The 24,647-nt window shown below is 38.5% G+C and overlaps 1 long non-coding RNA gene across 2 annotated transcripts in view; it reads right to left on the bottom strand.

Moving 5' to 3' along the window:
• Positions 1-24,132, bottom strand: part of LOC144032948 (uncharacterized) — a 38,360-nt gene extending 14,228 nt beyond the window's left edge. Inside the window, exons 1-2 of one of the 2 annotated variants that reach the window (XR_013287833.1) lie at positions 22,683-24,132; positions 17,026-17,153 (exon numbers count right to left, since the gene is read on the bottom strand). This is a non-coding gene — a long non-coding RNA (uncharacterized LOC144032948). Of the gene's footprint in view, positions 1-17,025; positions 17,154-22,235; positions 22,316-22,682 lie in introns of those variants that run through there. The other variant, XR_013287834.1, reaches the window with a different exon arrangement.
• Between the last annotated feature and the right edge of the window lie 515 nt (positions 24,133-24,647).

The raw sequence follows: 24,647 nt of genomic DNA, 5'->3' as shown, positions 1-24,647 counted from the left end.
ATACCACAAACTCAGTTTAGCGAGTATTCGAGGATTAACTGCTTGTGTTTCACTTTTCCATTGGATTTTGAAGATTTTTTTTTGGCAGCGATATATGCTTTAAATTCCGAAAGTTGTCAAATTTCAGCTAATTGTTTTGTTTTTACATTACCAGTAATTAACTTGTATGGCATTTAAGAAAACTGTATTGTTGTTGCAATTCCATAAACAGCTCTCTGTTTTTCATGTTTGCTTAACAGCAAATTTTCACTGCTATGTGTACACTTATGTGCATTTTTGTCATTTTTTACGTTTGTATTTTTTTGGGGATGAAACAGAATGCAGAAATTCCAAAAATGTAAAAATTAAAAAAAAATAATAATAATGGACATAAGCGTTTTTCACATGGGATGAAACTGAATGCAGACAACCCAAAAATGTAAAAATTGAAAAAAATAAAAATAAAATGGATGTTTTTTCCTTGAATGAATGTTTTCCATATAGCAATGTATGTCCATTTTTGTCATTTTTTACATTATGTTTTGCAAACACCCGAGCAACTAGAAACACCCATCAGTCACATGTCCCAATACTTTTCACTTGAAAAATGGGTGGGTTCAAACAAAAGGTGTACTTCTATGTAAATGCCATTTAAAAAAACAAAACAAAACAAAAAACAACTGATTGAACTTTTTCATATTCATCTTTGGATCTGACAAAATTTCCACAGTGCACAACAAAAACAAATGAATTGACCTTGCTGTTCCAATACTTTTGGAGGAATTGTCTTTGCATTTGTCCATTCTGTCCCATTCAAATCAAAGTCAGTATGTTTGTGTTCATATAGTGTGACAAACAAACAACACAATACATAAATGCTTATTGATCCTACTGCAAAGATGTGTGTCAGCATGAACAACAGCTCAAAGGACAGTTTGACCTTTGTTATGTTGAGGGACAGATGGATAGGGAGGTGAATAATAGATAGGAGTGCAGATTGAAGTAGCACTACAAATCATATGTTTCAAAGTAATCTATGGCCTCTTCAAGCAAATGCTAATTTGTTATCACTCGCACACAAAAGCGTGTGCACCGTATGGGTCCACTCATTCAGTTTGGAGATGAATAGGATCCCCTTTAGAGTTATAGACCGCATTGATCAATTTCATTGCATTGTTATATTGCTTTTTTATGAGCCCCCTTTATCTGAACTCATTGTGAATTCATTGCAATGCATCATATCGTCATCCTGAATGTGTGCCATCGTGTCCACCCATCTATCTTTGCCTTTATTTCCTTATAATAGTGCGTCAGATATAAACCTGTGTTCTTTCTTTCATAACTTTGGTGTGTTATGAATGACTGAAAGTAAAAAAAGCAAGCTGTGAGAAACAGTACAGTATGTGTGATCATCACATTTCCACATGCCGTACTGTATAGATTTCAATGCAGTGCACTCGTGTACTCTGAGTGAACTCGTCTGTCTCTGAACTGCTTCATGATTTAAGAAAAGACGACATGGCCAAACGAGACAACTGCAGTACCACCAAGAGCAACCAGAACCAAGAAAAACATGACACAGTCGGATATTTCCCGTAGCTTTTTCTGCTAATTTAAGTGATCGGCTGGAACATCATGTCCCATTGCCTTGGTTGTTCGAGCCGCCCTGTTTTCACGGCGTCTCAGGGGAGAAACCGTTTCAAAAGCAGATTTGATTGGCCGCTGGGGTTACTTCCCTCTGTGCTGCTAATTAGCAGTCTTGTGGCTTCCCTCAGGTCTGTAGCAAAGTTGGTGGGACAACAGGTTTCCATGCTGGCATGGAACACACAGGAACAAGCATGCCGCATAACGACACCTCCATACAAAATACAGCACCCACTGTGACCAACTGACGCTATTGTGTGGTGTGTTGCTAGGGAGTGCAGCAGACACTTCTGTGCTTTTGATCTGCCTCACTTAGGGACATAATCAGAGAAAAAACAAAAAATACAGACAAATAACTCCCTGCAATGACTGTTAGTGCAACAAAAATGTCAGTTTCTTGATCTTTGCTTTGTGATATGGCCACGGATTTAATCTGTGTTTAATCAGTGGCAACAGGGGCCAGTAACGACCCAAAGGGGTGTGACTCAACATTTTTGGTTGGATCTGTCATATTTTGGTATCAAGGGTTTGACATACGTTTTTATTGAAAACTCAAAGGCAAAAAACTCAAGGGCAACAATGCTCGGCAATACTCAGAAAACATTAGCATAAAACATTCTGTAGCAGGTAAAGTGGGATCTTAAAAAACAACAACAACAATGGATGTGAAAATGGGTAAAGTTTTGTTGCTATACGCCAGAAACTAAGTTACTGGCATTCGCCTAACGGCAGGTAATCAGGACTAGCAAGAAATGATTACCACAAACAATATCATAAAGTTAAGACTTTTGGTCAAGAAATGTTGATGGATAACTTTCCGAGTATGAATAGTAGTCTCAGTCCACTGAGTTTCTGACCAAAACCTTGTCTCTCATTTGGCTGCTACATTGCCAATATGACTTATTCATGATGGAGTGTGTTGGTGTTACGCTTGTTTTGTATCTAGAGCTGACCAATTCTTTCTTTTGAACTTTTGCTGCTAACCGGAGGTAAATAAACCTGTTAAGGAAACAAAACTGCAATGCTGCCGGCTGTGCCCAAGAGGCTGGCACGTGAGTGAGTCTGCACGGCAAATGATTGACAACACCCCTCGGTCATGCCGCCTGCCTCTCAGTCTCTGATAGGCAATTCTTGGCAAGGCTTATGTATTGGCATATGATGGGGCTAGAAAGAGATGATTTTTCCAAAAGATCATGTTTAAATAACATTTATTATAATAGTCTACATGCTTGCTTGATTTTATGTTGAATGTGCAACTCTGACAAAACACTTGGTTCCAGCCTGTATTTCATATTTTAGTGTTATCATGACATTTCCCTGATTATATTTGCTGTGCGTCAGATGGATCTCTTATTTGAGGAAAGCAACAAAACAAAGTATATCTTAAGTAGATAATTTTTGTCATTTTAATCAATTTATGATAGTGGGGAGCTATAGGTAAATCCGGAAGAATCATGGCTACGCTTTGACAATAAGATTTGTTGAATATTGCCTTCATTTGGCAATGTCTAAATTGTATCCTGTCAACCTAAGTTGGCTCTCACTTGGTAAGCAGCCTTGTATGATACAGCTGCAGCTTACTTTTTTTGGTGTTGCGCCGTCAATAGACAATGAAAAAACATTATGTCTTCAAATTATTTAATTGTCCCACAGCTAACACACTAATGAGCATTTTACATTTCTAGACTGGGGCAGACAGATATTTCTTTCAAGGATGAAAACTGTCGGATATCAAAACAATCATTTTAAGGGTAATAAACTGTCAGTCTCTTCAGGTATACAAAGCGTGACAGATCAGTGACATCAGTAACATAATTAATATTCCACAAAGATGCATTTGAGGCCGACAGAATCTGACAATAACGTGTGCTGCCGGAGGTGCATTCAAGGCCCGCAGAGACCTGGACAAGTGAACTAATGGAAACTCGTGGAGAAAAGAGGAGATGAAAAGGCCAAAGACTATTCGTGTTCATAGGTTGTACAAGCATGTGGGTAAAGGGTAGATGAAAGGATACAAAATATGATAAGACATATTCAGCCAGTTCATACAGATAATGAAGACACGAGGAGACGAATGACAAAATGGAGAGATGCACCGAAAGGGATGTTTATCCTCCCCGTGATCTTGTAGCCGTCTGTCTCATATTTAGCCCAAGGTTCTGATTAAGTCGTTTGTGTTTAAAGAGGAGGAAGTCGCTCATTCCTCGCCTTTCATCTAATTTAATTATGTGCTGACATTCTCCCTTTTTTCCTCTGAAGGATAAAAGTAGCTTAAGCTTTTATATGGAGGTTTAATAAAACTTTACCCGCCAATTGCCTAGCTGTGTGTTCAGCCTGAACACAGTGCAGTAAAAACACACTCTCAAGCGCTCTAACAGACAAGAGTGGAAGTGAAGCAACCCTGAGGTCATATAATTCACACTCCAGACAAAATATTAAGGAAAAAGATATTTCTAAAGTGACATGCGTTGTTCAAGAGCAACATCTGTAAATGTTTGCAAGTATGGGAATGTTTAGCCAGCTAATGAGCACTACATTAAACTGAGGAAACCGTCAGTCAATAAAGCCTATCTCGGAAGTGTACCTTTGTCGCTTCTTCACTGTTGGCCTCAGACACCATCCCAGCACGAAGAGAGTTGACAAAAAGTGGACACTGAGCCGACGAGACAAACCTCCTTGGTTAGCTTAGTGCTAGTTAGCTGGTATGACATGTAAAACTTTACTAACAACAAACCTGCGTTGTGCCTCAGGCCAGTGTACAGCGAAGGGCTCTGGAGGTTAACGCAAGTTATTTTAAACTAAAAGGGAAGCCTTTCTGTAGGTTGATACGGCTACGTTATTTGTGCTAAAGTAACAACCACTGAAGAAACAATGGTGTCTTTAGTGTGCAAATTGCTTTTTAGCCCAGAGAAAGAGCTACAAATGGGCTATGATTTAAAAAAAAAAAAAAAAAAAAAAAAAAAAAAAAGATTTGTTGTGTACTGATTAAACTGTTGCTAATCGTTCCCAGTAGAAGCCTCCTCTACAGTATCACCTCAGAGGATTGATTGGTCAGCTCACATTATTATTGCGTACAACTGTATAAACCTGAGGCTTTACAAATATTTATTCCATGGCTATGGGAGCATGGAAGAGAAGCGCAGAGCATTTTAGTACAAAATCATGGCATTAAATAACAGTAATATGTCCAGTGCGCAACATGCATCCAGCTAAGGGATAACCTGAAGCAGGAGAAATGGAGGGAAAGTGTTGGCTGTGGATTTCAAACAGAAACAGAAGCTTGAAAACTTTGAACAGTGCCGATGATGTAAACCAAAATAAATCTACCGAGAAAATTGTTATGCAACACCAGCAAAAACAGATACAACAAATTACAGGCAAGATAATTAAGACAACAAGCAGTTCAAACACAAACATGAGCCAGGAAATACTTTTAACAAACATTCACAGGAGTGTTTCTTAGCACCATTATTACATTTCCCAAACAATCATCAACAATCATCAAAGGGGCATTTAAGGACATTCATTAAACTGCTGCAGCACATTGGCATAAGAAAAACCCTCACAATCTAATGCATACTCATAGTGAGCACTATATTAAGGCCTACTACTACTACTACTACTGTGTAGCACCACACAGGTGGAACAGACCATATTGGCGTAATTTTCAGTGGGGACATCTCATATGCTCATACACTTTCATTCAGTATTTGTGAGTATACCTGTTCACTAAACTTTAAAAGTAAAAACATGAAAAATCATATATATATATATATATATATATATATATATATATATATATATATATATATATATATATATATATATATATAGAGAGAGAGAGAGAGAGAGAGAGAGAGAGAGAGAGAGAGAGAGAGAGAGCGAGAGATAACAAAAATATAGATCCATGAGTTAAATCATGTTTGTGAATGTATACATTTCTGTAAAATATATGTGCATGCTCATCAACAACAACAGAATGGGAAAAAAAACAAACAAAAAAAACTCTCTCTAGGACTAATAAAGGAATGTTTTTCACAAACTGGGTCACATAAGTGCAACGTATTGTACTTTGTTCTTCTTTCCTATAGTATTTTAGTCCTCATTTCCCCCCATATACGGTCATTGAAAACAACCAGCAAAAACTCCAGATTAAAAGGCTAATCTTTGCACAGCACAGTTGCTTATACTACACTATATAATTAATACAGTTTTGGTCTATGATGAGTTGCATCAATGATAGCCAAAGTGGAGAGTAGTTGCAGTTTATTTCTTTCCCTCTAACAACGAACAAGAATGCCAATTGAAAAACGATTAACCCAGTCGTCTTTAGCTATAACATTTTTAGTTTTAAATGCCATATGACTCCAAATTACTGGTGATGTTGGACTCTACTTCAGCTCACATCCTGTTCCTTTGCAATCCTACAGAGGATATGTAGGACACATACAGTACTACAGTAGATGGATAGCAACAATGATCTCGAGTAGACCAATGTATTCCAAACATTTTACAGTATCCACAGTCACCTAAATTTGCAAAATGCTTTCCTCATATGTTCATTACTGAACCCAAGATGCAGACACACACACACACAGACTCCATGCAGGTGAGAGGCAGCACAAATCTAAAGGGGCCTTGACAAGGGATGCCTAATGAGGAGCTCTAACAGGTGTTTCTCATTAAAGTGGACGAAGCGAATCTTGTGAAAAGAGAGCGCAGAGTGTGAAGAGTGAAGGGGAGGAAGGGGTGAGCTCAAATATTCCCGTGTTATTCATTAGTGTCTTACAGGCTGCTGGTAGTAATGATTCACCGTTCGGAACATTTTGCGTTCCCTTTATGCTTACAGTATATATGTTTTAAATATCTTGCATTTACTTCACAACAATCTGAACAGTTGTAAACCATTTATTTATTTATTTTGAGGGTAATGATGTAATCTGTGTTTTACATGATAGCCTATTGGAGTGTTTTGGGGTCATATAATTATTTTATTTTATTTTTTTTGCTGCAGCTTCTCCATTACGTTCTCCCTGGACAGCCTGCTCCCCATGCGACCCAGATGCAGATGAATGGATGAAAATCGAGTAAGGTTCATTCTGCTGAGAAGCCAACTGCTCTTTTCTCAACTTGCAGATGATTTTTGTTGTCCATCATTGTCTCTTCTAAACATTCATCTTTCACTCACGGTTCACTTCCCCTTGATGTCCTTCCTGCCATCTGCATCCCTCTTTTCCACAGCGGGAGTAGGTCAAAGCTGGAACATACTGCAATTGATCAAACTGCAAGCAGCAGGACTAGACCGATGTTGTCAAAGAGAAGCTGTGAGTGCAAACGTACAAAAACACACTTTTAAGTCGCACCTGGCACGATGGGCTTTTCTCCCAAGGTTACACATTTTACGCCGAAAGTTTACCGTTTCAAATGAATCCGCTGGAGCGATCCATCACCATGGGAACTGAGCTGATTAACCCTAAACACTTCAACCTGCGACCCCTCAGAAGCCCTCTAACCCATCACATTTACCTCACTAGCCAGCCATCTCTCCCTCGCCCTCTCCCCAATTTAAAGGTAGCGCTTTGTTGCACATGGATGATTTTGCTCCATTAGCATTAAACTGGACTTTGCTAAAGCCCAAGTGCAAAAGGGAGAAAGAGGAGGAGGGTGGGGCTTTCATTAAACACCTCGAGCACCCGACAGAATCGATTACAGTGATGTATTGATTTGTCAGTCGGTCCAGGGTTGCTTACCCAGGGCATCGGGACGTGCAGTGAAACTGGGGTGGACATGGAGGGATTAAATGAGAAACGAGCAGGGAACACAGGGGAGACCAGGAGTGAGCAAAAAAAAAAAAAAGCAGGACTAAGGAGGAAGGAAGAAATGTAATTAGGTAGTTGCTAATCAGCGCAGGAAATGCTGAGGAAACGGATTGCTGTGTATAGCCAGAAATGTGTACATGGAAAGGGAAGGCAGAGCGGAAAATAACACTTTTATAGAACTGGATTCCATTCTCAACTGATGCTGTGGCTGTAAATAAAAGGGCATTTACACCCTCTTGTCACCTTTTCCGGAATTTTCCTCTCTCCATCGCTACAGATGTGGTCAACTTACTCTGGGGGTCATATTGCCATTTTACTGTTTTTTTTGTTGTTTTGTTTTTGTTTGTTTTTTTCACGGTCAGGTCTGTCTGATTGTTCCGTTGTATTCAAGAATGTGGCAGGGCAGGGAGACAACATATCTCATTATGTTATTTTACTATTTGCAGCTTCCTTGGTGACATTCATTTGAAGTTGAGGCTGACAACAACAACAAAAAAAATCTCTACCTCTGGTAATGAGGCATTGGTTCTAAAACAGACCATAGAATATGAATAGATGGCAAGTGTGCATCCAACCTGGCAACTAAATTTAGACTTTTCTTATACAGTGGTGATGTTGAAAGCATATTTCTAGAGGCATGCACGTTATGTATCTTCAGATGTTTGCTTTTTGGAGAAGGCGCATCGGTAGTGATCCAGTTAGTAACGATTCTGGTGATGGACGAAAACCCGCTTGCGTCGGTGATTAATCTGTCAGTTTGTCCAAGTTTGTCAGTGATGGAAAAGCACACCTCTGGAAAGCATTATTATCAGCATCATTTATTTTTTTGTATTAGTATGCAATGATAAAGCTACTTGAGTGTACCGCTTGACACATCTGATTTTCAGTAGATGGTGTGAGATCCATTTCCACTCAATGCCCTCTTCACCGTCAACTTGCAACTGATTGGCAACCAGTCCAGTCATCTGCCTTTCTAGCCCCTGTCCATGACCCAGACCCAGACGGTATAGAAAATGGCGGAGAATGGCCCGTAACAAAACCTCGAGTTCCCTTTCACGATCAATATTTCATGTTGAGCACTGGATAGTACATGTTTTCATGTATCCATCCATTTTCATCCTGCTTAGGCTTTTAGAGAGTTCGAGGGCAAGTCAGCCCAGCTCAGTGCAGCCCCCAAGCACGGATAAATAGGGAGGTTTGTGGTCATGGAGGGCAACAGTCCAGAAAACTTCAACCAAAATAGGAAAAGCTGGAAAGGAGAAGTCTACAGTATACCAGCTGACTTTGAGTGAGAAACAGACTACACCCCGGAGTAATCACCAGTCAAATGTGACATTGCCTAAGGACTAGGCCTAGGCAAACTGTCTAAAAGGCTTTTGGGTATTTGACTATTCTAAAAAGTGCACACCAGACTGCCACTTAGCAATTAGCTTATTTGTTATGAGAAGTCATCCCAAAAAGGAACATTTCCTTTACACTCTTGGTTTCTTCTGGACATGCAGGATTAGTCACACGTTCAAACAGATTCAATACCATGAGAAATTGTGTCCAAATTTTTGACTGGTAGTGCACATTGAATGAAATTACACACATGCTGGAGACTGTGTGAATGCAAATGGACAAGAATGCAAACAAGTGGTGTTGTAAAATGGAGATAGCAGTTCAATATTCTCATTTTTGACTTTTCTTTGTAAGTAGACGCTGACGAATATCTTCCTTTTCTGTCTCTCCCCTATTGTCTGTCTGGAGCTGCTTTTTCACAGATTTGTGGTGATTGCAGCTGATTTACAGGACTTCCACTGCCTGTAAGTGATTAAAACTGGCAATGGTAGCCTACCCACATTTCTTTCAGGGAGGAATTTCATCATATCTTTCAAATCAATCCACTTTTGGCTGTGAAAGTAAATGTGGATGTAAATGCAGGCATGATTTACCAACCTGCCAATTGGTTTGTTATTGTGTGATCCTCAAATGCACATCGACGAGAGATGAGGTGGTGCTGGTGAACTCAGCCGAGGACACGGATAGCCAAGATCCTTTCACGCAATGACTTGTAGGACTAATGCTAAATAGCAGCAAAGAGGCACACACAGACACGCACACGCACACACCAAGCAAGATCAAAAAAGAGAGGAGGAGAGAGAAGAGAGTGCATGAATAATTTGCTACCGAGATGACAAACTGGTTTCAGTGCCTGGTGTTTATCTTTCTGCACTCTTGCAAGTACCTACACAGAGGGGGTAGCAGCTGCCATTGGCACGGGCACTTTTTTCTATCCTCTAAACTAATTTATCACCTGCAAAGGTAACCTCGGTGCTGGGAAGTGTGCGTGTGCTTGTGTGTGTGTCACTTTGAGAGAATGTTTGCGTGGACGAGCAATGTGACCCGATACAGTACCACGCTAACCTTATTACGAACACAATGATAACAGAATTGCCGAGTAACCCTCTTCAAAGCCAAAAGTCTATAGACTATGTCCTTCAACACACACACGTTCAATGTTAAACCTTAAGCTATGTTAACACTGCAGGACATGATGCCCAGTTCTTTTATGGAGTCAGTCACATTACAGAAAGAAAATTGTGAAAACAAATCATGGGGCACAGTATATTTAGGGAATTAAATGTCTCTCATGTAGTCTCAGTCCTAATGCATTTGCTGCAATTTCAAGGATTTTGTGCAACCGAGCCACCATTTTCTTCACCATATAATTTCGGATCGTCATCATCATCATCATCATGATCATCGTTTTCTGCTCCATCATCTACCATTTGATAACTTATAGGTCAGAAGAGCGCAACTTGAGCGTCCAGACTGCTGTCACATAGAATATATATGCAATTTATAGTCACATAGGAAAGAGGCCTTTGAAAAGAATATGAATTGACCTGCAGTATGTGCATACCCTCAACTTGGTTAATGGTTCATCTAAATATATTAATTTTTCATATTTAATATGAGAAATGCTGCATAGGTAAAAACCTGGATACCAAGTGCGCATGATTCTCACTGAAAGTTGTACGTACTCAAAAAAAGCCGAAAATGGTGTTTGACAAAAAATAACCAAATCCACCAAACCATGCACACCAGCGGGAACTCCTACCTTGATTAGTTTAGTAAGTAGCCCGGAAAAAAAAAAAAAAAAAGAATATATATATATATATATATATTATATATATATATATTAACGCATATTAATCGCACTTTTCCACATTTTTTTTGACCGAGAACGTAACCGCGGATGGTTACATTGAAGGCTGCGCAGGTCAGTGGTGAGGTCATTGCACGGCATTTCCTACGCCTGTTGTTCCAAAATGAGCGGGGTGACTCCAGTTGGTGTGCTCGGTGATAAATTTCACTTTAAAAAAACACCCCGACGGGACTTTAGATAAAACAAAAGTAATTTGCGTTTAATGAATAATTGCTGAATTGCAGCCAATTGATATGATGCTGTTACGTTTTGAGCAATACACGCATGCATGCAATTGCGTACATGCATTTAATCAATGTTTGCAAATGACATTCAGATAATAAAATGCGTTAATGTCAAAATATTAAGGTATTTTGGATTTATTTTATATTACGCGAATACGCAAGTCATTTAGCTGATTAACAGTGATTAATCAAAATTAAAGTGTGATTAATCAGATTAAAAAATAATAATCGTTTGACAGCACTAATATATATATATATATATAAAATCATTGGAGCCCATTGACATTCCTGCTCCTGGTGGAGGCAGGGGCACACCCACGCTCAGCTCAGGGATGGCACAGGGCCTACGGGTGGACCTCTCTGATGCTGGACTCAGTTCAGCACGTAGATCCAATAGCCTGGCTCCAGAGAATCTAAATAGGCTTATTAGCCAGTCATCATCATGGGCCAGAAAATCTTTGCGGTCCCTGAACGCTCGCTCCCTCCTAATTATTGCAACTCTTCCATCTACCTCTCATTCCTGCAGTGACATCATGCAACATTACACACCAGTATCATCACAGAATTTTGAAACAAGCTGAACATGGATGGATGCTGTAGTATTGACCCAGCACAATCAAACGAGCACATTATATTGGAACGTCTAAGGTTGAATACAATTCATTCAAGGCAAGCTAATAATGTTCAGATTTCAAAACTAGTTTCCCTTGGCATAAAGTTAACGTGTTTGTTGGTCGAACTGTCATCATAATAAAACCATTTATCTGTACACAAATTTTTCAAGTATAACAGCATTAAGCATTCTTCAAAAGCAATCAACAGGTTTAGGTTCTGGTCATTAAAAACCTAAAGTAAAATATGCTAAATAATTGTAATTTGATGGTTGTTTATGACATATTTTTTCCAGGAAAAGTGTTCAACTGTATGACTTGGTACTTTAAAGAGCCTAATTTGTTACATAACATTAGAGGCTTAGTTCCTGTTTTAAGCCCCCAAACCAAAAATACTGAAAAACAGGAACAACACAGATAAGATCTGTACAGTGATACTGAAGTATTATCATTTTTTGAGTGTGTGTGGATGTGTGCGTTTGAAAGATGTCAGGAGCTATTTAGGAAGCCCTCAGTGTGGTATGTGTTAATCTGGTATTACACGTCTCAGTGTGATATTCACAGTACTCTGCTCAGTTTAAGGCCTCCAGCGCCGATTATGCCTGCTACATGCATACACACAAAACAGCAACAGCTGCCACACACACACAAACACAAATACATAAAGCAGCACATTAAGGCCTCCTTGCCAACAGCAAGCTGTCAAAGCAAAAGTCCTTCAAGTGGCTAATGATCCATTACACAATCAACAGCGCAGACCAAGAGCGAGATTGATGAAGCACAACAAAGCGGGGTTACCCCCTCCCTCTCCCAAACTTGACTTCTGTAATGGCAAAGAAGTGTGGAGATGGGTGAGGGTGACGATGTAATGGATTACGCGCTAATCATGGTGAGGAAAAACAGGAACAAGACTGAAAACAAAAGTGCAACAAAAATGTCACAGCAAAGAAAATGCTTTTGTCGTGGCCATTTTGCCAACAAAGTGGCAGTTACTTTCCCATGAGAGGGACACATATTCGAACATCTCTACCACTCCAGACTTTGTCATGCAGTACCTCTAGCGGTACCCTGTCATAAGCTTTCTAGATTTTCTTACACCACAATTGTCTCTTCTATTCTTCCGTCGCTATTATTTTCCTCGTTCGTCAAACTTCTCAAAGTATTTTGCTTCTATCCAGCTTCTATCCTCTTGTGGTTGGATCAGGGGATGTCGTTAATATTTGTCAACTGTGGGCATGTGAAGCCCTTTGAGACGCTTTTGTGATTAAGGGCTATATAAACAAACTTTACCTGACACTACTGGTAGCAGTCAACACATTTCCATCTCAATCTTTAATCAGTTTAACCTGCTACACAACCTTTAAATTTCTGTGTTTGAAAGACAGCAACAGTAAGCGAAGATTTGGTTTGTCGCTTCGCTAATAAGTCGAAGTCCACATGAGCTTTTCTATGCATGTGAACTTTACATGTGAACAAAAGTTATGGAAAACTATGCCCGGGGTTAGACCAGTGCAGAGGAAAAAAAAAGAAAAAAAAAAGTATCTGTAGGTGCCAGCCAACATGAGTAACTGGAGTCGGTTCTAATAGTGCACCAGTGTGACTTGCTAAGAAGAATTAAAACAGAAGAAGAGTGTCAAGTGTCAACATTCATGTATTTAAACTTAGTATGGTACATGTTTCTTCATCCATCCATTTTCTTGACCGCTTATTCCTCACAAGGGTCGTGGGGGGTGCTGGCGCCTATCTCAGCTGGCTCTGGGCAGTAGGCGGGGTACACCCTGGACTGGTTGCCAGCCAATCACAGGGCACACAGAGACAAACAACCATCCACACACACAAGCACACCTAAGGACAATTCGGAGCGCCCAATTAACCTGCCATGCACGTCTTTGGAATGTGGGAGGAGATCGGAGTACCCAGAGAAGACCCACGCAGGCACAGGGAGAACATGCAAACTCCACCCAGGAAGGCCGGAGCCTGGACTCATCCACCGTGCCGCTACATGTTTCTTAATGTACTAAATATTCTATATTTTGTTTAAAAATAAAATTGCGTTGAATGAAAAAAAAGAGCTGTTTTTATTTTCCTAAATATTTCAAACAAAGAACATTTTAGAGCTATAAATTTAATACCATCAAAATCCAATATCGGCCCATGCAACTTGGGCGTATACCTGTGTACATGTGCCTAAAAGTACACAATGAGACTGCAATGTAGACGACAAACATGCTCCTGTAGTCTACAACATGGATGGCAGAGCTACGAAGCTCATGTACTTCCTAATGTATGATTATATCGAGGGAGTTACCGTTAAGTTAAGTTAGTATGTGTGAAAGGATGGGGTGAATTAGGAAGGGACTTCAAAGAAAGAAAGCTTGAGTTGGAGAATTGGTCACACTAACAGTATCATTGTCATCCCTCCAATTCCATCAGATCTTACGACGTTCTCAGCTGTTCAATGTAAATGAAACAACGGCCCCTCAAGAAATGGTGTGGCGGTGTGTGTGCCGATTCAGCTCAGTGTTTATTCTTCCTGCTTTTTATCCCCTCCAGAGCCTGCTTCTGCCTGTCAACTGGCACAGAACCTCCACTTAGTGCTTCAGCGCCACCTGCACAGTGAGGGGAAATGCACTGGCACATACAGATAGATTCAATCAGTTGCAAAGCAGACATGGCGAGCTAGATATTGGCCACTAATTTAGCCCAGTGACACATTTAGAGTGTAAATCCAGATACAAATCTTATCATTCCAAAAGGCTTCCATTAAAAGTTCTTATTACCAAAGCGAGAGAGAAGTTAAATTCACTTGTGTGCTTCATGTTTACATTTGTCTTGCCAAGTGTTATTGGTCCCACCTGCTTCTTAAATAGGTTCCAGTAATCTGAGAGCCTCCCAGGACTCATGAAAAGCCAACAGTGGTGGGGGAAAAAGTGCTCTATGCTACCCCCTCTTGGCAGAATTCATAGTAGCCTAGTTGAGCCGAGCTGTACGTCATTAGTATGCATTTCCACACATCCCTGTCTGTTTAGGAACATGAACGTAAATTTTCAAAGTGGGAATAACCGTGATTTTCAAAAGAAAACTACAAAGAACAAAGGCTTATTTATATACAGTTGTCTGAATTGAATAGAGAGAGGAGGATAATCCTGAGGGTTGAGAACAGAGAAGAGTTGAGGATAGAAAGTTCCATTTTGACACAGTTCCACAATAATATCATTTTAATATGCTGAACATTTTCGATAGACATTGTCACATTTAGTATGACTACATTGTGTGATTCGGACTAAATTGGCAAAAGTTGTTTATAGCATTTTTAATCTAACTTAACATGTTTTCTTTATCACTGGTCCAAAAGTGGCCTAAAATATTAATTAGTTAATTATGGTGTTCATTTGTGGCATGGCAAGAATGTCACCCATGTGTTGCACATCATGTTTATATTCTACTTAAGTGATTGAATAATTTGTTCAAATACATTGCAAGTTAAAATCAGTGATATTGAAGTGTTTTGTGTCTGTGCGAATGTATGGCTGACAAAGTGCACACTAACAACCTCATTTTCTGACTGACTGCTTGGTGGAGCATATAAAACCTGTTGGATCACCGCCTTGCCGTGAAAAAAAAAAAAAAAAAAAATGAGCGAGGGGCCAGATGGAAGGATAGAAGGGTTTAAATGAGTGTGGAGTGTTGTCAAGGTGATCCCCTGTTCAACCTCCTGCTCCCTCACAAACCCCCCCCCCCACCCAACCATCTCGAGCCATCTCCCTCTCATTAAAGTTGGAGTGTTAACGATTGTGGCATAGACAGTGCTGTATTTGACGAGGTGCTGAGTGCCTGTTGTGAGGATAGCTGTGGAATAACTCACTGTCAACCTCACAGGCTTGACACGGACACACTTACAGTAAAAGCTTGATGGACCAGAATGTTGATGGGAACATTTTCGCCCAAGGACATTTGCTATGGAAGCAAAGTAGGAAATTGATAAATAAATAAAAAGATTGAATTGCAACAGTATGCACATTTAAGAAATGCTGGTAATATCACAGCCTCGAGCAGGCGAATAAACCATAATGAGCATCATGTGGCTCAATAAATGTTTATGCTTGGTCTGATTTAATCTGAATATTATGAGGCGGTTATGAGCAGTAGTAAAACAAAACATCCACATATATGGAAAATTTAGACTTTAGCATTTTTTTTTTTTTTTTAGTAAAGTCAAAAATATTGTTATCTATAAATAATTATTTAAAAAAAATACTGGGCAAGAAGCCTATTTTTCACCATTTTTTTTGTTCAACTTGCAAAAGCCTACTTCCATGCCTGTAAATGTTTTTTTTTTTACTTATTTATTTATTTATTTATTTTTGTTTGTTTGTTTTTTCGAAAGCCTGTTTCCATCAGTAAAAAATTACAGTGGGCCCATGCTAATTGTGGGGGATAGAGACCTGGCAGGCTCACCAATAGTGGAAATCAAAATTCTTAAAAAAAAAAAATACTGAAACATTCAGTAAGCGTTTTCCTCAATAAAAACACAGAAAAGCGTGGAAAAAACAAACAAACAAAAAACCTAACAAACAAAAATAATTCTCTATACTGAAAAAAAATAATAATAATCCGACCAAACCATAGGCACGCAATGCTCCATAAGGGGTGCAGCCAGAATTTTTTCTTTGGGGTAGCCAGGGTGACACAACTCACGAAAGAGAAACCATAATAAGATGATGTGTGCATATGCACATGCACATTCACACACCTGTAACCTCATAACTATAGACTTGGGGTTTGCAATTTAGTTAAACTGCCGTTTGCCACAGATGTCAGGAGGAGAAGGACACTGTCACATATAGAAAAATGTCCAAACTCATTGCCTACAATTTTTCTAAAGCTATGTGATTAAATTACCTTACAACGGTAGCTGTGGCATACCAGATTGGGATACGTAATATTGAACCTTAGTGTGTGCATAAAAAAGCGACCCATGTTTTGGTAAATGAGACGCATGAATGGACATGCCGGAAAAAAACAAACAAACAAAAAAACATACAGTAAACTGCACAACACTGCTTAAAGGGGTGAGAAGTTACAAGTTGGTCTATGCATTTTTGCATCCGACCATAATTTGAATATGTTCAAAAACTCTGTTGAAGAAAAGCAAAAATACGCTCCAAATGAAAGAGACATCTTGGGAAATCTCCCCTTGGATGCAGAAGCATTGTCCCTCTTCTCTCATTTTCTAGCACACAAGCAGCACTCCTCTGGGTTTAAAACTCATTTTCATCTCTCTTGTAAGCTCTGCGTTCTTACATATTTGTTCTAAATCCTATTAGGAGGCCTTTGTGATATGAGAAACGCTTGCAAATTGGAAACCATCTTCAGGCAAAAGTTGGACACGGGAGGCAATCTTCAAAATCTAATCTCTCGAAGCACAAAAACACCAACAGCATATTTTGGACGTCAAACATAAGTGAAAAAAAATAAAATAAAAATGTTACATAAGAGTTGTGCTTATTGCTTCATTTTTTTTCCTCTTAACATACCTGTTTGGTGAAGATTGTGCAATTTGGTGTGTCTTCACATGGCCAATGTACACTTTGCTATCTGATTTGCCCAAATCCAGATCAGAAAACTGGTGTGGCCCAGACCGATGAGTATGGGGGTCCATCACCTGTGATAAACAGACACATGCTCCAGTGAGATATAGTTAGACATTCAAGTGCACAAAGATAGTGTAAAAAGAAAGAAAACATTATGGGTTAAGCAGAGGATACGGAAATAGCACTGGAGGTTAAAGAAATAAAAAGCTAAATAAAGTTAATCCCTAAAAAGTTGACTTTAACCCAGTCACAAGGACAACTTCAATTTCTTTGTGTATTTCATGTTTTAATTCTCAAAATTGGTAATATTAATCATTTTCACTCCATTCCCCACTCCCATGTGTTCCCATGAAATAAACAGATTTTAATTAACCCCTGGAGCATGTGTGAGATTTAAAAACTGGAAGAAAGGGTTTTCCTCGTGTTTCCTGACAGGTGCCCTCCTGAGACAAAAGGTTAAAATGAGGAAAATATGTTTGGTTAAGATTAGATGAACAGCAGTGGCGTGCCAGGTTAAACATTTTAGGAAATTGTAGGCTGACTAAAATAAAGGAAGGGAGGCATGTATAATTAGAGCTACAAATGATATTATTACAACAACAAAAAAAGCATAACAACAGCAAACAGAGCAATATTAAGAAAATAAAAAACAGAGTTGAACAATAAATAAATACAATATACACAATATAGAATATTACAGTATTTTTGCTATTGCATACATTATAGCTTATTCACATCTATGGAGTGCATTGCTGTGATTGTTTACAGTTGTATGTTCATTTTGCGTCGTGCCAAAAGTTTTTTGTTGTTGTTTTTGGTGTACAATACCGATGGTTATTTTTGTGTACACCTTTGAATCAGTAGCCTATTTACAGCAGCATTGTTGTCTCCTTTATTTGGATTTTTCACCCTCTTAACCCCAACAGACAAACTAACATTGCACAAAAAAAAGTATTTTATTTGTTATTATTATTATTATTATTATTATTATTATTATTATTATTATTATTATTATTATTATTATTATTATAATGGTCATATTATAAGAATTTTATTTCTTGTAGCTTGTGTTTAATGTTTGATCTTACTTCATGTACAACACTTTGTTACATCTGCGGTTGTTAAAGTGCTCTATAAATAAAGTTGAGCATTGAGGAAGCATTATGGGTCATTAGGGATAAATGAAAGCATTTTTTTCCCTTATTGCATTTGCACCTTTAACACCTCTGCCTGAGGAACCTGAGCTTTTGATGAATAATGCAAGTAATTAGTGTTAAGCAACAACACATTCAGGTCAGCAGCACTCAGTTGTCTTCAGGTCTTGGGAAGCTCTTCCTCAAATTAATATAACTTCTCCTGCCCTAACAGACAAACTTTCTTAAATCTATGTATCACTGTATAATCATATTTTAAAGATGAGCTTGAGCCACATTTATCAAATGGGAACTAAATAGGTGCGCTAGAGACAGTTTCAAGGTACCTGGAGGTGGATTTGTGCTTGCGCGATAGCGCTGAAAAAGAAGATTGGAGTAAATTATCGTCTAGGAGAGACTGTTGTGGGGATTGGTTTGGGGATTGTAGATTGTTAGGTGGTGATTGGGAAATTGAAAGCTTCAGTGATGAGATTGGTTCTGGGAGTAACTGGGATGATTGTAACCGTTCTAATAGGAGAGGTGTGTTCGATCGGCAGTCTCTGGGCAGTGAGGCTGAACTTGATGGTGAAACGGTGAAAGTAGACCTTCAAGAGAAGGATGGTGGAAAGGGGGAGAAATGCACATCTTGGATTGGTGGTCTGACACTGGCATGAGTAGAAAGATCAGGAAAAGATGAAAGAGGAGTTTGGGAAATGTTTGGGATCTCAGTTTGACGATGTGGAAATGATGGCAAGTGCAAAATGTGTGGGGAACCACACTGGGGTTTTGATTTGTGGATTGTGGGAGAGGAAGAAGACATCTGCGGCTTTGAGGCTGATGTTGAAATGTTTGGACTTTCAGCAGCGGAGTGTGATGGCTTACTCTGATTGGCCAGCAGTGTGTGCAAAGGCAACAAAAAATAATTGAGAAGCACTGACTTCAAGGGGACGTCAAAAATGTTCTTTACAATAATGCCTTATGCGGCCTGACAAATCCAAAAACACCAAATTCCGATTAATATTGTGCTTATGGAATATGAATTAAGCAGTAAAATCCACACGTTTTATCCGTTTCAGGGGGCGGACATTTTGACACTTGCTATCGACTGAAAATGATGGCACATTGCCTAAGGGGCTCAGCTTGCGAACGTCACATGACCAAACCCAGAAAAAAGGCGAGCCATGAATGATCGTTCACTGAGCCCTGTCTCGCTCTATATCTCTATATATTTAGTTGCTCATATTAACGATTGATAAAGCTTTGATTGGTTTGATTAAATTCAAACTTAGATTCATATCAAATTTACTGCAGCCAGACTCAGCTGCATTGTCCGATTTAAACCGTGTGATGCAATAGTTTTATTTTTTATTATTGTTTTTCTTGCCAGCATTATTGTTAAATATTGTATAAATCAAATTTTAGGTGTGGTATCTGCTGGTTTTTTTATGATTTGTACCTTTTAATGTTTTTCTTCACATATTACACTTCCCAGCATATATTTAAACATTTCTGGCTTTTTAACATTTCAAATTGGACACTGGTGTGGCCAGAATCATATACTGGTATAGCAGTACAAAGTGAGTAATGTATTGGTCAGTTATCAGGTTAGAGTGGAAAATATGCAGCCAGTGTCTAAACAAGTATGCATCAAGTGAACCATGGCAAATCTTGGTACTTTCTAGTGTTGTTCCGATACCATTTTTTGGCCCCCGATACAGATTCCGATACCCAGCTTTGCAGTATCGGCCGATATCGATACCATACCGATACCTAAGGTTTTTTTTTTTTCCTCAACATGAAAAAGTTGTCCTGCCATTGGTTCAGAGCATTCAAGAACAACACTAGTACTTTCAAGTCATTATTAGAATATAACTAAAGCAGCATGACCTAATATTGAATATTAACATTTGGAACACAACTCTATAAATGAGAATTACCATATTTCCTCATAAAATGGTCATGGCTGTTTTTGATTTTTACTCAAATGCAAACAATGTTTTGATTGAGGGTAAGGACTTTTAATTTTACAAATGTTTATAAAAAATGAAATTGTAAATGTACGATATATATTTTAATCACTATAATGTATAATGTAACAAATGTAAAATAATCAATTCAATATGTATGTAGAATATGTAATAAACATATTCTATATTCCTGTAGTATAACCTGTCATTCACTAAATGGTGGATCCTTTTTTTTTTTTTTTCTTCTTCATGCATCTCAACACTACTTTGTTGTATTTCCCCCACATGGAACAAATTCACTCTAATAGAACTCCTTACAAACTTTTTTGTCCCCTCTAGCATGGCACACTCGTTTCAGAGGACATCAGACCACGTTTTAGGTTTTTTTTTTTTTTTTTTTTTTCTTTTTTTCTTTTTTCCTAATCCTGAATTCTCAAACTTGCTATGTTGAGCAGCTTATATCCAGCAACCCATGGGGGTACCATGTCAAAGTAAACCGATTCATAAGGGCACAGTGTACTAGCACACATAAGGCCACTATTTAAGAAAAAAAACAAATAGTATTTGTTCCAGCATATAAACAGTGCACCAAAACTAAAAATCGAACATTGTTACTATATATTTTTCAGTCACTGCAAGTTTCCCCATCAGTCCCACAACCCCTTATTGCTGACATTGACTAAAGACTACCGCTAACAATCCCTCCATCACATCACCGTGTGGGACCACCTGACAACTCAGGAAAATGACAGTGAAAAATAAGAGAGTTCCCCACAGGATGCCATGCCAACACATTCAATTATTCATGGCCACACGCGCTTTCAAAATCAAAGACAGGAGATGAGACACTGGTGAACACGTAATTATTATGCATTATAAAAGTTTCAACTGTTGGAAGGAATGGCTTATCAGCATCTATATAATACTGCATTTCCCTAAAGTCACAGGAGTCTTCTAATTATCAACTACGAAAAAGTTGTATCTATTATTACTGTCAGCATACAAATCAGACTCATTGTTTGAACTGTGTTGGAGCCTTAATGTGCTGTATGTACTTTTCGAATATAGATATAGAATATAAGGAAACTGAACATGATCTTGACTGGAGTGCAGAACTGCATGTTGAATAACTCATATATATATATATGTGTGTGTGTGTGAGTGTGTGTGTGTGTGTGGGTATATGTGTATATGTGTATTATATATATATATATATATATATATATATATATATATATATATATATATATATATATATATATATATATATATATATATATATATATATATATATATATATATATATATATATATATATATATATGTGTGTATATATATATATATATATATATATATATATATATATATAGGCTACTGCTCATTTGACATTCAGAAAGTGTTTCACTGCATGTGCTGTTTGTTTACAGCAAAACTTCCCTGGGGAGTATTTATAATAACTTCTGCTCATTGACTGAAGCTCATTCCAAATGTAATAAACACTAATAGGGAAACATTTAAATGCCTCCAAGGTAAGTGGAATTCTTCATCTAGTGTGTACTTATTGACTGCAGTTGCTATCTTTTTTTTTTTTTCTCCAAAACACAGACCAAATGTTTGTATCCAAAACATCGATACATTGATGGTAACATTGCTGCAGTTTTGAATAATGAGCTGAAAATTGAGGTGACTTAATATATTAAGGATAAATGTTCTTTACTAAGCAATGCTTTATTGGAGGCGGTGGGGACTTTTAGGTTTTGGACTTATGAAAGGACAACACAGAAGATAACAGTTGATTCAAAGTGTATAGAAATAGCTCCACTACATTTATAAGGCATTATTTTTACGCTATACCATAACTATGTGGGCAAGTGTGTTTTTGGTAAAGCCAAGGTCCTTACGTGGAGTAACTAAGTTCTGATCAATTACTATATGTGCTCCACTGAACCTAATAAGTTTGTCATGAAAATGTATGAAAGTTTACTTCAATACATTATATGTTCATTATGTTATAACTCTAGGAGATGGACGCTGAAGGTGAATGAGGACTTACATGAGTTCAAGATTGCAGCAAAGTTTCATGGGTCAGATAGAAGAGAGTTGAACGGTTCAGGGTTCTTAGGTTTAGAAGGGAGTGAGATAACCCTGGTTTAACAGTCACCGCTGGGGGGCTAAACACCTCGGACACTCCCTTGACTGATGAGTGACAGGTCATAAGCTACTGACAGGAAGGGTGGATCCAAAGCCACTCTGCCCTCTTCTCCCTTGTCCATTTGTGCAATGTCAGGCATGAGCCGCCACTGACATGTCTCTGCCCACACAAACAGAGCCTGTGATTACCCATTAGTGTGCTCAAGATGAATAGGTAGACGTATACATATACAAACCACACAAGACAGAACCGTCTTTGTAATTTAACTACTCATGCTTATATATAGTCATGTAACAAGAGCAAATAACTGTCACTAATGAACAAAAATAAGGGTGCTTATTACTGTACCTGTTAAGCCAGCTTCCTGCTCCTCCTCAATGTTTTTTGTTCTGTTTTGTTTTTTAATCGTAGATATCAAATCTGAACTGGAGGCCAGTAGTGGATTGTAAGCCTCAGTTGGTGTCCTGGAAGTAAAAAATAAAATATCAGTTTTAATGAAATTGTAAAAGGCAAAAACGTGTAGTTGATTGAACAGTCAAATCAGTGGTTTAATTATTTCAGTCTTTTTAGCTGACGATCCTGTTGCCTCATTCAGTAATACATGCATGCATGCATCTATTCAGATGTATAGCTCACCTTCACTGAACAGACCCCATGTCCATGACACTGTCTTTACCGTCCCAGGTAACTTCATTTTTTCTAAGCAGGGCAAAGTGCAAAGCCAGTGAGAGAAATGTGCACCATCTTACTATTACCAGGAAATGTTGCTCATTCTGTCTCTCCACTTCTTAAGCATTTACAATGTGAAGAAAATTGTCAAAATACCTCCCATTTAACTTTATAAATAGGAATAAGCAAAACAGAAAAAGGTTATATTGAATAATTTCCCATCTTATCATAACTTCATCAATTTCACATTATAGTCATTATAACACACTGCAGCTTACAAATGTATTTAAAACTATAAGCTAAAATGTAATTTTGCTTTGCATTAGTTAACTTCATTCTACAATTGTGTGAAGGGGGCGAGACAACATCAGTTAATATTTTACATTTGTATGAGATGAGAATAACTTGGCCATGTATTCTTTCCTATGATAAGAATTGCTTCAAATATGAACAAATCACAGTTTCAGCATACCTCAATTGGGTTCATTTCAATCTCTAATTTACATAAATTCAGAAGTTACCTGTTTTTGTGAGAATTCAGTAGGTAATCGCATTAAAACATTGAGCATTTGAGCTTGACTAAGCACAATTCCACATCATTTTTATTTATTTATTTTTTAAGGCTCTATTTGTGTGCTCTGTGCAAGTCTGGCACAAGGCATGGTATACATCTGCACAGGGAAGGGCTAGACTAAGTTTTGGTATTTTAGCAGACCCGTACAAGCAGTGTAGCACATTTTAAAAGGGTGTTCTGCGACATTGCGGACTCAAACACAGCCAAGTTGTTTATCCACCAATTAACGTGACTTCTCATTCCCTTTGAATGCTGTGTACATGGCTACACCGACAGTTCTTGACATGGCGGAAGAACACTCTTTTGTTTGAGTCCTGTGGCAGGTTGGGGTGAGCAAAATACATTTAAGCAAGGAACTGTTGTGCGTTGCTCGTCTCCAATAGCAATGGGTAGGTGATGTCTAAACTAGAAAAAAAAAAAAAAAAGAAAAAAAAAAAACTACACTAAACTCAAAGTACAATTGTCCTCATAGGTCAACGTACCATGTAAGATGTGTGCCATGATTAAGCACCACCACCATATTGCAGCTGAGTTGCTTGCGGGGATATTCAGTGCATCTCGAACAGTCTTCCTGGCAGTGGTGTCAGAAAGCTTTGCTGGTCTACATAACCGTGGCTTGGACTCAACAGAACCACGAATATTCACTTCAGGGTGGGAACACAGCCGATTTGCTCCACAGCAACACGAGAAGTTCAACACTTAACATGGCAGAAGCATGAACTGATTTGCTCCAAGTCCATGCAGTACATTGAAATGCGTAAAGGATCGACTGCCTGCAACTACATCCTACATTCTCCCAAATTGCACTGCACCACCTGCACCAAAACCTAGACATGAATCCAGTAGGCCATACAGTTTAGTGCTGGGGCATGTAAAAGAAAATGCTGTTGGTCTGCCGGAACGCTCAGCATGGTGCAAAGCCATCTGCCAAACAGAGAAACATGCTAACGAGCACGAGCCTAGCACCAGCACGAAAATCAACATATGTCAGTTTTTACACTCAAATGGACTTGTGCTGTCTACAAATATAGAGCCTCTAGTGTCAAGAAGCAGCAGTGGAAGAGTGGGAA

This window comes from Festucalex cinctus, chromosome 13 (assembly GCF_051991245.1).
Source record: "Festucalex cinctus isolate MCC-2025b chromosome 13, RoL_Fcin_1.0, whole genome shotgun sequence".
In the NCBI taxonomy this organism is placed as follows: domain Eukaryota; kingdom Metazoa; phylum Chordata; class Actinopteri; order Syngnathiformes; family Syngnathidae; genus Festucalex; species Festucalex cinctus.
The sequence above is the reverse complement of the archived record's forward strand: the minus strand, read 5'-3'. Positions and strand labels throughout refer to the sequence as shown.